General features: G+C 37.3%; 1 long non-coding RNA gene across 2 annotated transcripts in view; it reads right to left on the bottom strand.

The window, feature by feature from the left end:
- LOC108537922 (uncharacterized) overlaps window positions 1-14,183 on the bottom strand; it is a 51,027-nt gene that overhangs the window by 12,267 nt on the left and 24,577 nt on the right. For both annotated transcript variants that reach the window (XR_001887945.1, XR_001887946.1), the window contains one exon: window positions 1,763-1,995. This is a non-coding gene — a long non-coding RNA (uncharacterized LOC108537922). The remainder of the gene's footprint in view (window positions 1-1,762; window positions 1,996-14,183) is intronic.

The following is a 14,183-nucleotide window of genomic DNA, read 5'->3' as shown; positions in this document are numbered from 1 at the left end:
AAAGTATTCTTCAAGGAGAACTACAAACCACTGCTCAGTGAAATAAAAGAGGACACAAACAAATGGAAGAACATACCATGCTCATGGATAGGAAGAATCAATATTGTGAAAGTGGCCATACTGCCTAAAGTAATTTATAGATTCAATGCCATCGCCATCAAGCTACCAATGACTTTCTTCACAGAATTGGAAAAAACTACTTTAAAGTTCATATGGAACCAAAAAAGAGCCCGCATTACCAAGACAATCCTAAGCAAAAAGAACAAAGCTGGAGGCATCACGCTACCTGACTTCAGACTATACTACAAGACTGCAGTAACCCAAACAGCAAGGTGCTGGTACCAAAACAGAGATATAGACCAATGGAACACAATAGAGGCCTCAGAAATAACACTACACATCTATAACCATCTGATCTTTGACAAACCTGACAAAAACAAGCAATGGGGAAAGGATTCCCTATTTAATAAATGGTGCTGGGAAAACTGGCTAGCCATATGTAGAAAGCTGAAACTGGATCCCTTCCTTATACCTTATACAAAAATTAATCAAGATGGATTAAAGACTTAAATGTTAGACCTAAAACCATAAAAACCCTAGAAGAAAACCTAGGCAATACCATTCAGGACATAGGCATGGGCAAGGACTTCATGATTGAAACACCAAAAGCAAAGGCAACGAAAGCCAAAATAGACAAATGGAATCTTATTAAACTAAAGAGCTTCTGCATGGCAAAAGAAACTACCATCAGAGTGAACAGGCAACCTACAGAATGGGAGAAAATTTTTGCAATCTACCCATCTGACAAAGGGCTAATATCCAGAACCTACAAAGAACTTAAATTTACAAGAAAAAAAAACCCCATCAAAAAGTGGGCAAAGGATATGAACAGACGCATCTCAAAAGAAGACATTTATGCAGCCAACAGACACATGAAAAAATGCTCATCATCACTGGTCATCAGAGAAATGCAAATCAAAACCACAATGAGATACCATCTCACACCTGTTAGAAGGGCTATCATTGAAAAGTCAGGAAACAGCAGATGCTGGAGAGGATGTGGAGAAATAGGAATGCTTTTACACTGCTGGTGGGAGTGTAAACTAGTTCAACCATTGTGGAAGACAGTATGGCAATTCCTCAAGGATCTAGAACTAGAAATACCATTTGACCCAGCCATCCTATTACTGGGTATATACCCAAAGGATTATAAATCATGCATCTATAAAGACACATGCAAACGTATGTTTATTGTGGCACTATTTCCAATAGCAAAGACTTGGAACCAAGCCAAATGTCCATCAGTGACAGACTGGATTAAGAAAATATGGCACATATACACCACGGAATACTGTGCAGCCATAAAAAAGGATGAGTTCATGTCCTTTGCAGGGACATGGATGCAGCTGGAAACCATTCTGGGCAAAGTATCACAAGGACAGAAAACCAGACACCGCATGTTCTCATTCATAGGTAGGAATTGAACAATGAGAACACTTGGATACAAGGAAGGGAACATCACACACTGGGGCCTGTCATCGGGTAGGAGCCGGGGGAGGGATAGCATTAGAAGAATTACCTAATGTAAATGATGAGTTAATGGGTGCGGCAAACCAACATGGCACATATATACCTGTGTAACAAACCGGCACGTTGTGCACATGTACCCTAGAACTTAATGTGTAATAAAAATAAGTAAATAAAATTAAAAAGTGAAAACAAATAATAAATAAAATACATTTTAAAAAATTTGTTATCTCACAGTTTCTGTGGGTCAGAAATATAGCATGGTCTAGTTGGATCCATTCTTTCTCTGGGTTTCTTTCAAGGCTGCAATCAAGGTATTGGCTGGGGCTGTAGTTGATGGCAGGATTCAGTTCCCTATGAGCTATTGGAGTGAGTGCCTCATTTCCTCATAGGTTATTAACCAGAAGCTGCTCTCAGTTTCTTGCCACATGGGTTTCTTCATAGGAGAGCTCACGAAACGGTGGCTGACTTCATTACAGAAAGCAAGAGAGGAGAGAAAGAGGAAAAAAAGAGAGAAAGACAGGTGTCACACTCTTTTATAACCTAATCTTATAAGTGACATCTCATCACTTTTTTCATACTCATTTTGTAGAAGCCAGTCACTACCTGCAGGCCACACTCAACAGGAGAGGGATTACATAAACATTTGAATGACAGAAGGCAGGGATCCTTTGAGCCATTTCAGAAGTTGCCAACCACATTACTTTGCTAAACAAATGGTCAATTTCTTGCTTTTTCCTTTAGCGTTTAAATATTGTTGAAAATTGGGCTTTTGTGTAGTATAGAGACAATCCAATTATTTAGTTTCAGTGACTGAACATCTAAACTTATAAGCAGTAATAACAGCCAAACAAATAAAGCCACCTCCCTTTTTTACCCAGGAATATAAATTTATTTCTTGTGATTGCAGTTCAAACATTATTAGTTTTTACTTGTATATTTTGTAAAATCACTACATCAATAAATCACCTTAGCTGTTACTAGTTTATCTGAGAGATTTTCTTTAGTTAGAAAGGAAACTTTAGGATCTTGAAGCCAAACTTCAGTCTCGGACTCATCCTCTAATGGCCACAGAAATAGAAAACGTGCCACCTGCAGACTTTTAGATAAACCCATCCCCATTTCCGCTGGGTGTGGATATGTCTGCTTTTAAAGGGATCTTTTAAAATTGCATCATGCTTGCACTTCAGTCTCTTCCCTAAATCCTGATAAATAGCAAAGTGCTCTCTTTGGATGGGGGCACGTTTCTACTGTTAAAGATGTTCACACGGAAACCCTATGCTATCTCTTACAAGTCCTGCCAATGCTTTCATCACTTCAAATCTAAAAAGGGCTTAAAGTGGCTTCGTTAAAACCCTCTCTGTGAAAAGCTTAAATCCTTCAATAAGTCAGAATGAGATGTACAGCTATATAAAGACACCGCAGTTACATGATTTTCCAGGTAGGCAGTGTGTTGGCTATGTTTTACAGTATTACGTTTGAAGAAGAAAGTTTTAATATAAATTTGATATATCAGAGATATCAGCACACGTTTTAATTATACACATAAGAAATTGGTGCAAGTCTTTGCCCTGCATGAATGCAGAGACAGCATTACCTAGGCAAACCAATACCCTAAAAAATTGTATAGTAGTTCCCTCTTATCTCCTGGGAATATGTTCCAAGACCCCCAAAGTGTATATATATATATGTGTGTGTGTGTGTGTATATACATATATATGTATATATCATATGTATATATTTTATGTTTTTCCATCTGTTAACCAACATGTCTACTAAGTGACTAATGGACAGGGAGGTTATACAGTGTGGATATGGTGGACAAAGAGATAATTCATGTGAGATGGGGTGGAGATGGAGTGGGATGGTGTGAGATTTTATTATGCTCTTCAGAATGGTGCACAAGTTAAAATTTATAAATCATTTATTTCTGGAATTTTCCATTTAATATCTCCAGACCACAGATGACCATAGGTAACATAAACCGTGGAAAATGAAACTGTGGGTAAGGAGGGAATACTGTACCTTCAGTTTCTATCATTTAAGAGAGGTACCTCTTAATAGATAGAGGTACAATACAATAATAGAGACAATACAATAATAGAGGTACAATACAATAATAGAGACAATACAATAACATTGTCTCCTTTGTAAATGCAAATGGCTCTGGAAAAAGAAAACAAGAAGTGATTTTCAGAATCTAGTATCTTTGAATAAATGAATATATATGTATGTATAGTTTCCATAGGACGATTCCTGACAGATGGCAGAAGGTGAAGGGAAGGAAGCTGATTACCTTCCCCAGGCAATGAAGAGTGAGGCTCATGGGGCAGGTAGGTCATTAGAGGGCAGATGACACTCTAGAGGGAGATGAAAAAACAAACAAAAAAACCCCATGAGTCAGGCATTTATTTCTGTGTTGGATACTGTGTAAAGTGTGATATACACATTGCATAATTCAATCCCACATCTCTCTTACATGGCTAGACAGGGCAGAGCTAGGGTTCAAGTTCAGCTCTGTCTAACTCTAAAGGCAGTGCTCTTTTTATCACACTTTCTCAGAATAGTTCTGAAAGCGAAGGTGGGAAGCCCCAAAGATAGAATTGGCAACTTATTTTGTTAAGTGTATGTAAGTTTAAGAGTGAGAGAGCCATCCCACGCTAGAAATAAAATGTCTGCATTACTGTCTTAGAGAGAAAAGAAAAGTCACTCACATTTGGATACACTTCCATTTCCCAAGGAAAATGGTTTGTTTGGTTGTCTTAGATTTTCTGTCTTGCATGCTCTAGGCCATTTGGCATATATGGCTCAGGGAATGGTGAAGGGCCACATTTGCTTCTGTGCCTCTTCTCCTTCCTACAAATGTGAGACCAAACTATATCTTCAGAGGCAGAAGCAAACAATAATTGATGCTCATATAATAATCCTAAGACATCAAGAAAATGTCAAATTGTGTTCATTGGCCTACATATAAGATAAAAATATCCCATATTTCAGAAATAATTTTAATATGTTTACTTTTCTAAACATTGGTGCCTAAATTCATTAATGTTAACTCATGCTTTGACATACTGCTTAATTATAAAAAACATCTAAGAGGCATTTGGCATGATACTCATCCTCAAAGATTTCTACTTTTGCTTATTTAAAAAATATTTATCAGGCACCTACTGGATTCTGAACAGAAGTGTGGAGGCTACAGATAAAGCAGTGAACAAAGTCGTCTGGGACAAGAAGGAAAACAAGACAAAGAGTTTAAAAAGGCTAGATGTGGTGTGTAGACTTCTAGCACTATAGGATTGCAGGGAGAAGGGAAGGCCAGAGGAGCAAGCAGGGAAGAAAACTGGGAGTGGGGGCAAATTGGGCTTGGAGAACTTTTCACTTGGCCAAATAGAGACAGATTTTAATTTCCTGAAAGGTCTAAAAGTAAACTTTGAAAAATCTAACTTATTCTTTCATAATGGCTGTCTGATTTACATTCTTCTCTCCAGGTATACCAGCCTACCATCCATTCATCCATCCATCCATCTGTGCATCCATCCAACCATCCACCTATCCATTCACTCTTTCAATAAATACCTGAGTGCCTACTATATGCAAGGTCGTAGGTTGAGTTCTGTTAATATAATGGGGAACAAAAGGGCAAAACCTACTCTTCATTGAAAGACTTACATGTTGCTGAATGCTATAGAGGAAAAGAACAAAGGGTTGTTTGACAGAGTACCTAATGGAAGGCTTATTTTAGGAGGTGGTATTCATGCTTGAAACCTGACACATGAGAAGGGGCAGCTAAGTGAAGACATAAGAGAAATGCATTGCACACTCAGCATTCAGCCTTCATAGGGAACAAAGGTGAGGATGAGATTAGCATGTTTAAGAAGGGAAACAAGGCCAGTGGAGCAGGTACATTGGGAGTTAGGGTGGCAATCATATGCGATTGGAGAGCTGGGCAGGAATTAGACTGCCAGAGTTTTGTAAGCCATGGTAAGGGGCTTGGATTTTATACCAAATGCAAAGGAAATCATTGAGTGGTTTTAAGCAGGCGGTGATCCAATTTATGTTTATAAATACCTCATTTATTTTTATAAATATCATTTTGGTTGCTGTATAGAGAATCCATTGAAAAGGGAAGAGAGTGATGAGAAGTTACTTGGAGGCTTTAGCTACAGATTAGGTGAGGACATCACAAGCTTTTCACTTGGCAAAAGTAACATTATAGAAGTAGAGTCCACAGTACTAACTTGCTTCATTTGTCTGAAGCACTGTTTAAATTCAGAGATAATCAACTAAACAGTGGGAAATGGCTTTTCTGGAGATCCCTCTGACCCAATAAACATTCAAAATCAGTGTCAATTTAACCCACATTGGCGTCTTCATTCCTGGCTGTGCAGTACTTTTTCTCTTCTTTTGCCCTCCTCCTCCTTCTTTGTTGTTATTTTTCTTGTCCTCCTCGATTCCATCAAATAATATTTTTTATCTCATGTTACATCTACTCCCGCATAGTCCAGCTTAAACATATTCTCAGTCATCCTAGTCAAGTCAAAGGATAGAGACTGACCACAGTATATACTATGCACAGAGCAGGAGAAGAATAATTCTTATATGATCAATGGCATTATATCACATTCACCATATAACAATATGTACAAGAAAATAGTTAATTGATAAGAATTATGATTGCCAAAGGAAGGTGAAGTCAGTGGGTGAACTAGGAGGTGAGAGGAAGAAGTTGCTATAGATAGGAGGAGGGTTGGCCTTGAAACTGCCTTATACCAATCATGGACCAATTACAGGGCCTATGAGAGAAGAGAAGCAAATCCTGTTCTATCTTAAGGGCATCTACACCAAAGAGAGGCAGAGGAATGGATGTCAAGGACGCAAATTCCCTAGACCATGTATTAGTCTCTTACCCCCATCATGAAGGCCTGATCTTTATGATCTCATCTAAACTTAATTACCTTCCATGGGCCCCATCTTCAAATACCACCATTATATTGGGGGTTACAGCTTCAACATAGAAATTTTGGGGGGACACCATTTAGTCCATAGCAGACTGTATAAGGCCCTCCGGGACATGTCACAGCCCATTATACTTTCTTTTCATAAAAATGATGAAATATGCATATATATTATCTGATTATATATTGTTACATAAAGTATATTTATATTTATTTGTATAACTGTTTAATTCATATCTGTCTCTTTCATGAAACTAAACTCTGTAAACACAGTGACTGAGTTCTTTGCTCATTATTCTATCTCTGTTTAAATGATAGATACTCAACACGTATTTGCCTAATGAATATGTTTAAGTATGAAGCATAATATCAATTTCTATTAAAAACATTTTGTGATTCTTCATTAATATTTTTCTCTTTACATGTATTCTAATACATGTTTAATTGCTAAGAAACTTTGAAAACATTGTCCTGTAGAACTACCCAGGAATACCTCTCTCTATAAACTCTTCTATCATTTGCATTATGGGCAAACTGACAATTTATAGTGTTACATAAAACTCTCCATAGCTTATATTTGATAGCTCCTATTATAAAAGTCACTTTCAGACCTTCAGGCTAGAAAACCCTAGCCAGGCACACAGGACCCCCCTACAATCTTCTTTCAATCTATTCTCTAAGTTTGTCACTTGTTCCCCTTTAGTCTGCTGGCTCCACCAAAGACTGTCTGCTGGTTTATCTGTTTCAAAAACATGCCCTACAACTTTGTCCTTGCTGCCTTCCTAACCCCAGTGATTGAATTCTGTGCTGAGCTTTCCCCAAGCTTCACACACATAATTCTATTTAATTTTCTCAATGATCCTATAAGATGAATATTGACATACAAATTTTAGCTGAAGAAATTGCAGGTCAGAGAAATGAAATAATTCACCCAAGATGATGACGTGGCCAATAAGTGGCAAATCCAAATCTCTACCCTAAAACCTGTATTCCACAACATAATAGCTTCACTTTTGAAAGTCTCTACCCAAGTCTACCAAAATATTTGAGGACCAACGTGGATCACATTTCCTCTAAAAAGCTGTTGCTATACTCTTTAGTTCAGTGAGTCATCCCTTTTTAAAAACAATAAAATCTACCCTATGTACCCTATGTACTAAAACTTCTGTTAAATTCTTACATATAAATTATCTTATTTAATGCTCTCATTGACCTTATGTGTTAGGATAACATTTTAATAGACAAGAAGCTGGTTTCAAAGTGATAGAGTAGTTCTTTGACGTTCTCAGAGTTACAATAGTTCAGAGAAAGGGCTTAAACCCACATTTGTTTGGTCCAAGATCTAGAGCTATTACCCTCTTATATAACATCCCAATTTAGCAGCATCACCTGCCCAACCAGGCATGGCTGGTTATGGGATAATATTTAGCATTTAATTAATGTTTAGAAAAATGTAAATGACATTATCTGATTATAAATAATGAGAAAGAATGACCAACACAAACAACACAGATCCATGTTAAAGAGTCTCAATTAAGTGGTTATATTAATTTCCTATTGACACTATAACTACCACGAATGAAGGGATGTTAAATGACACATATTTGTTATCTTACAGTCCTGGAAGTGAGAAGTCCTAAAATCAAGGTGTTGGCAGGGTACATTCTTTCTGGAGACTCTAGGAGATAATCTGTTTATTTGCCTTTTCTGGCTTCTAGAGGCTGCCCACATTCCTTGGCTTATGGTTTTATTATCTATCTTCAAAGTCAGCAGTGTATTATATTCTAATCACTTTCTCTGTCTCTGACCTTTATATCTTTTTCTTAAAAGGACTCTTATTACCACAGTAATAAGGCCCAAATGTTTGAATAGTCCAGGATAATCTCCCTATCTCAGAATTCTCTGCTTAACCATATTTGCAAAGTCCCTTTTTCCAGATAATGTAACATATTTATGTTTTGGGGATTAGGATATGAACATCTTTGGGGGTTCACTGTTTATCCTACCTCAGCGGTGGTGGTGTATAGGACATTCTCCTGTCAATGGCTAAGGAGAAGTTACGGATTTTTTTTTTTTTGATCCATATTATGGTATTGCTATTTTAACTAAACAGAATAATATGAATAATAGGAATATTCCACAGGGGAAAAAAAGCTGTGATGGTGGGATTATAGGCACTGCTACCTACAACATTTTCCAAAAAATTGCCTGTTGTACTAACACAGAACACCAACCTAGGAAAAATACCCACAGAAATTTCTCAGTAATTCCTTACTAGGGATATAAGTACAGTGATCATATATCCTCTCTGTGAACCTCTTCAATCATATTAGAGTGCTGGGAGTGGAGACGTGGCCAAATAGCCAGGCTAGGTCTGCTTAGCACCTCTCTAGCTGAGATGAGCACACCCATTTTTTTAAGTTGTAGAGGATGGCATCCAAGTGACTGACCTACTTGCCCAAGTTTTTACTGAAAATAGGTTGAATGGTTGGAACTAAATCTGTGGCTGCTCAACTCTCAGTCCAGTGCTCTTTTCCATCTGACTCACTGAAATCAAGAAATGTTTTGAAATGCAATGGAGAGAAAAGAGGTGTCAGCTAGGAGAGAACAGAACAGACTACAGAAAGGGGACTTGTGTGGGGAGTTAGCAGAACACCAGATTTCTTTCTATGCTTCAGTTCTAAATAGGGCCCCACTTTCCATAATCTTCTCTTGGTTCCTTTTTCCTCTCCAAGAAAATGACAGTCTATGGTGGTGAGCCATGGTATTGATGCTTGGCAAAGGAAAGGCTAGAGTTGACGGAGGAGTACAGCAAATGCTTTTGCTCTCACCTCGAGTCCTGTTTGAATTGTTTGCATGACTTAGAAGTGAAATGGTTAGAGGGGCAAACAAATTTCTGCAGCCAAAGAAAACGTTTCCATTTGTTATACAGGATGTACAATGGTATCCAATCCATGTGATTAATATTTTTGAAAGTTGGACTCTAAACTTGAAGTTACTTTACCCTTCCCAATTCTGCAGCACAAACAAAATGCAGAATGCTGATTTTTTTTTTTTTGAGGATTCTATATCAAGCACTCAGAACAAAGATATAGATGTAATTCCAGCATCTTGCAAACAGAGATGCAAATAGTAAAAGAAATAGATGACAGGCGTTTGCAGAGTAACCTAAAGGAAATAAATCTCTTAGAGAATTTTGAGGTAGTTAATTTTAACTACAGGAGGTATGCTTTGAGTTGGGGATCTGATTATTGCATTTAAGATCTTGATATCCACATTTGGTGAACTTGGTAAGATAACACTTGAAAAATGTTGGTTTAACAAGATGTATTTAAATCTTAAGAAGCTACATAGTAACAATTTCCACTCTGGAAGACAGTTATGGCTGCAGCATAAGATTTGCTCCAGCCTGTACAACATCTCCTAGATACATTTATTTCATCCACACTGACACAGACTCTCTTATTCCTCCATAATGACATGACAGGGCTGATGGGCTTCCTATTTCCGGGAATTTGTCTTTAAAAGGAGTCTGAAGTGAATGATACTTTCTACTATAAGTAATGCAGAATCACAGGTAACAGTGGAGAAGATATTTGGGAGAAAGAGAATTTTCTCCTGCAAATTACATTTTATATCCTGGTATTACATTCTTCCTTACCACCAAAAGGAATTTAAATGTTCATTTCTCTCAGCGCAATATCTAAGTATTTTTCTAATGCCTCAAATTCTGGATTTGAGGCATTAGATCTATTAACAGTTGACTTGGGAATGGACTACCAAAGATTGATCAGCTATCATTTTCCAGTGCTAGGGCCAGGGCTGAATTAGCAGCCTAATGACCTACAGGCAGCTGGAACACCTGGAACAACATCAAAGGTGTAAAGAAAACAATTTCTCATGGCCATGTCTCAGACTAATTCAAACACAAACAAATTCAAACTGATGATAAATTCACTTTGGCTCTCGCTCTTGTGTTAGAAGCATCAAGTCTCTGCCAGGACAACTAGTATGGCTGAAGGGAGGAAGTTAAAACAGCAATTAGATGGCACTAATATGGCTCCGATATAATCTCTCCCCTGGTTTCAAGTCTCTGCCTGCCAGGGCTCCTGGCCACCATCCCCGGGCTTAATTGCATTTTGCAAGTAGCCATGGTACACTTGCCACTCTATCTCCCTAACTAATTTCAAACACCGTCCTCATATCCAATTCAGCAAAAAATGAGCTGAAATACCTCTGACAGATAAATGAACATGTTATCTAGTTTAAAGATTGGTTCAATTAAGAGACTAACTGGTTCTGAAGGGGAAAGAACAAGGGGATAAAATGGACAAATCATAGCCTTGAATTCTAAAATTTTCAGTAAAGCACTGTAGAGGAATGGTTAATTATAAGATTTGGGACATTGCTGTTGTTTAATGTTTATGTGCATTTTTAGGTGGAATGAATTTTAAATGTGATTTGACCTTGTGGTAATTGAGAGGCATTAGGGCTTAGCAGAAAGCGCATTCCTCTTAGTCTGGAGACCACTGGATCTAAGCCAGATAAACTGTGTTTTGTCTCTCTTGTTCTAGTTACTAAGCATATGAACTTGGAGAAGTTCCTTGAAAATGCCACATCTGCATTTTCTCTCCAACATATTGAGCATGAAAATAATTTTTCTTATCTAATCTGTGGGGTTGGTTACTAAAATACTTACAAAATTACAAAATGAGTTTAAGGTCTTATATTAAAACCTAACTAGTAAATATTTTCAGTAAGTATTTCTTGTAAAGTAAATGCATTTTTATCAAATACAGTCATCTACAGAATGATGTGGAAAGCTGGAGGAAGGTAAAGAAAATGGGTGAGTTTTATGGATGACAATGACATGGTCAAGAAAAGCACATTGGGAATTTCACCTCTTTGTGCTAATTCTAGTAGAATAGGCTAATCTTATTTTTCCATTAGGCTACTGTGCAGTAAAATGGAGCTGCTAGTCCACCAGTTGACAACATCTATTAAGCACTTATGGTATATTTAACACGATGCTAGCCATTGTGGGAATTATAGAACATTCTAGTTTCTTTCCTTAAGGAGATTATAATCTAGCTGAAGAAACAAGACCCAGACAGTATGTCATTAAATAAGAAAATATATAGTAATAATTAACTACACATTTTAAGAAAAGTAAGATTTAAAGTCCTAAAGAGAAGGAAAAAAAAAATGAAAAGAAGGTTTAAAGAGGCTTCATAGAGAAGACACGATCTGAACAGGACCTGAAGAGATGGTTATGATTTGAAAATAGAAAACATGTAAAAGATTTGATATTTCAGTAGAGGAAAACATAATGAGTAAAAGTATATAGGAGACAGTAAGGATGATGGAAAGAGAGGTGGCTATGTTGAATAAAATATGACTTATTATCTTTGTTTATAGCTCCTGTGTAAGCAGGTATGGCAAAGTTTCCTACCAAAAAGGCATTGACTGTTGAAGACCTATACCAAACAGTGACTGTGTAATTTATGAATGTCCAAATCTTCCTAAAAGATAACAGGAACAATGGATAAACAAGACTGACCTGAACATAGAATATTTCAAATGCAAATGAACAGATGAAAATTAAAGGACCAAATCTAATAAGAGCAAGAATCCGCTGTCAAAGTCTAGTTAGAGAATCAACAGTTCAAAGTTCCAAAATCAAGGTCTAATGAGTTCAAGAAAGGCAGAATCTTCAGAGAGAGATTCTGGTCCTGAGTGTTTGTCTTCAAGGCCAGCTAATCAGAGCCAAAGGAAAATATCTGAGATTCTGACTCAAAGACCTGGGGTGGGGCTGGAAGGGAGACAATTAGATTAATAATAGCTCTTGATAATCAAATTTCTCATTGCAACACTGTCCCTTTAAGGTTCAAGACATAGGAAGAATGGGCTCACTGAGCCCAAAACCATAAAGCCTGAAAGAGGTCTTAAATACCCTTATTGTATTTCAAATAAATTGTGAATACTAGTAAGTTTGGAGGAATATTTGGAAAGATTTAACTCTATAGTCCAGAAGAAAACAATAATTAAAGTATGTTTTGGAGCATCAAACTTAGATTTCCATAGGGAAATGTTAATCCCTATGATCTCCCAGATTGTTTGTGATAATGGGAGACATTTAGGGAGAAAAACAGAATTTTACAAAGCAGAGTCACTGCAATGAATGTCTTCAGGGTAGTCTTATATAGATTTAGAAATTCTCTCTGCAAATGTCTCCAGAGAGACCAGCATAGCTATGGGAGTCTATCAATGCTTTTGCAAAGGTAATGCTTGCAGTGCTTTTAGTCTTCTTAATAGCAACCTTAACCTGAAGACCAAATTTGGCAGAGGTAAAAAGGAATACGTTCAGGAAAATAGTTGTTACAAAGCCTATTTACCTTATTAACAAGTGTAGAGAAGACAAGTCAGAATCTATGAATTAGACTCTTGCATAAAATAATGATCTGGATTTAATCTGGTTAACCTTTTATTCTTGATACCTTTGGTACTATCTTATAACAGAAGCTTGAGAGCAACAGAAGAAGTAGGTAAATAATAATGTTATACTTGGTAAAGGAGAACTGCCTAGGCATATCTCCCAAAACAAAGCTCATAAGAGAAAATAGTGATAGATTTGATAACATTTTCATTTATTTTGTTTATTATACTTTAAGTTCTAGGGTACATGTGCACAACTTGCAGGTTTGTTACATAGGTATACATGTACCATGTTGGTTTGCTGCCCCCATTAACTTGTCATTTACATTAGGTATTTCTCCTAATGCTATCCCTCCACCATTCCCCCACCCCACAACAGGCCCCAGTGTGTGATGTTCCCCGCCCTGTGTCCAAGTGTTCTCATTGTTCAATTCCCACCTATGAGTGAGAACATGCGGTGTTTGGTTTTCTGTCCTTGCAATAGTTTGCTCAGAATGATGGTTTCCAGCTTCTTCCTTGTCCCTACAAAGGACAGGAATTCATCTTTTTTTATGGCTGCATGGTATTCCATTGTGTATATGTGCCACATTTTCTTAATCCAGTCTATCATTGATGGACATTTGGGTTGGTTCCAAGTCTGCTATTGTGAATAGTGACACAACAACATATGTGTACATGTGTCTTACATGGTAGTATGATTTATAATCCTTTGGGCATATGCCCAGTAATGGGATGGCTGGGTCAAATGGTATTTCTAGTTCTAGATCCTTGAGGAATTGCCACACTGTCTTCCACAATGGTTGAACTAGTGTACAGTCCCACCAACAATGTAAAAGCATTCCTATTTCTCCACATCCTCTCCAGTACTTGTTGTTTCCTGACTTTTTAATGATCACCATTTTAACTGGTGTGAGATAGTATCTCATTGTGGTTTTGATTTGCATTTCTCTGATGACCAGTGATGATCATTTTTTCATGTGTCTGTTGGCTGCATAAATGTCTTCTTTTGAGAAGTGTCTGTTCAAATCCTTCACCCACTTTGTAGATTCTGGATATTAGCCCTTTGTCAGATGGGTAGATTGCAAAAATTTTCTCCCATTCTATAGGTTGCCTATTCACTCTGATGGTAGTTTCTTTTGCTGTGCAGAAGCTCTTTAGTTTAATAAGATCCCATTTGTCTATTTTGGCTTTCGTTGCCTTTGCTTTTGGTGTTTTAGACATGAAGTCCTTGCCCATGCCTATGTCCTGAATGGTACTACCTAG

Source organism: Rhinopithecus bieti, unplaced genomic scaffold, assembly GCF_001698545.2.
Source record: "Rhinopithecus bieti isolate Rb0 unplaced genomic scaffold, ASM169854v2 scaffold_14700, whole genome shotgun sequence".
In the NCBI taxonomy this organism is placed as follows: Eukaryota; Metazoa; Chordata; class Mammalia; order Primates; family Cercopithecidae; genus Rhinopithecus; species Rhinopithecus bieti.
Note: the sequence above shows the minus strand (reverse complement) of the source record. Positions and strands in the feature narration are given on the sequence as shown.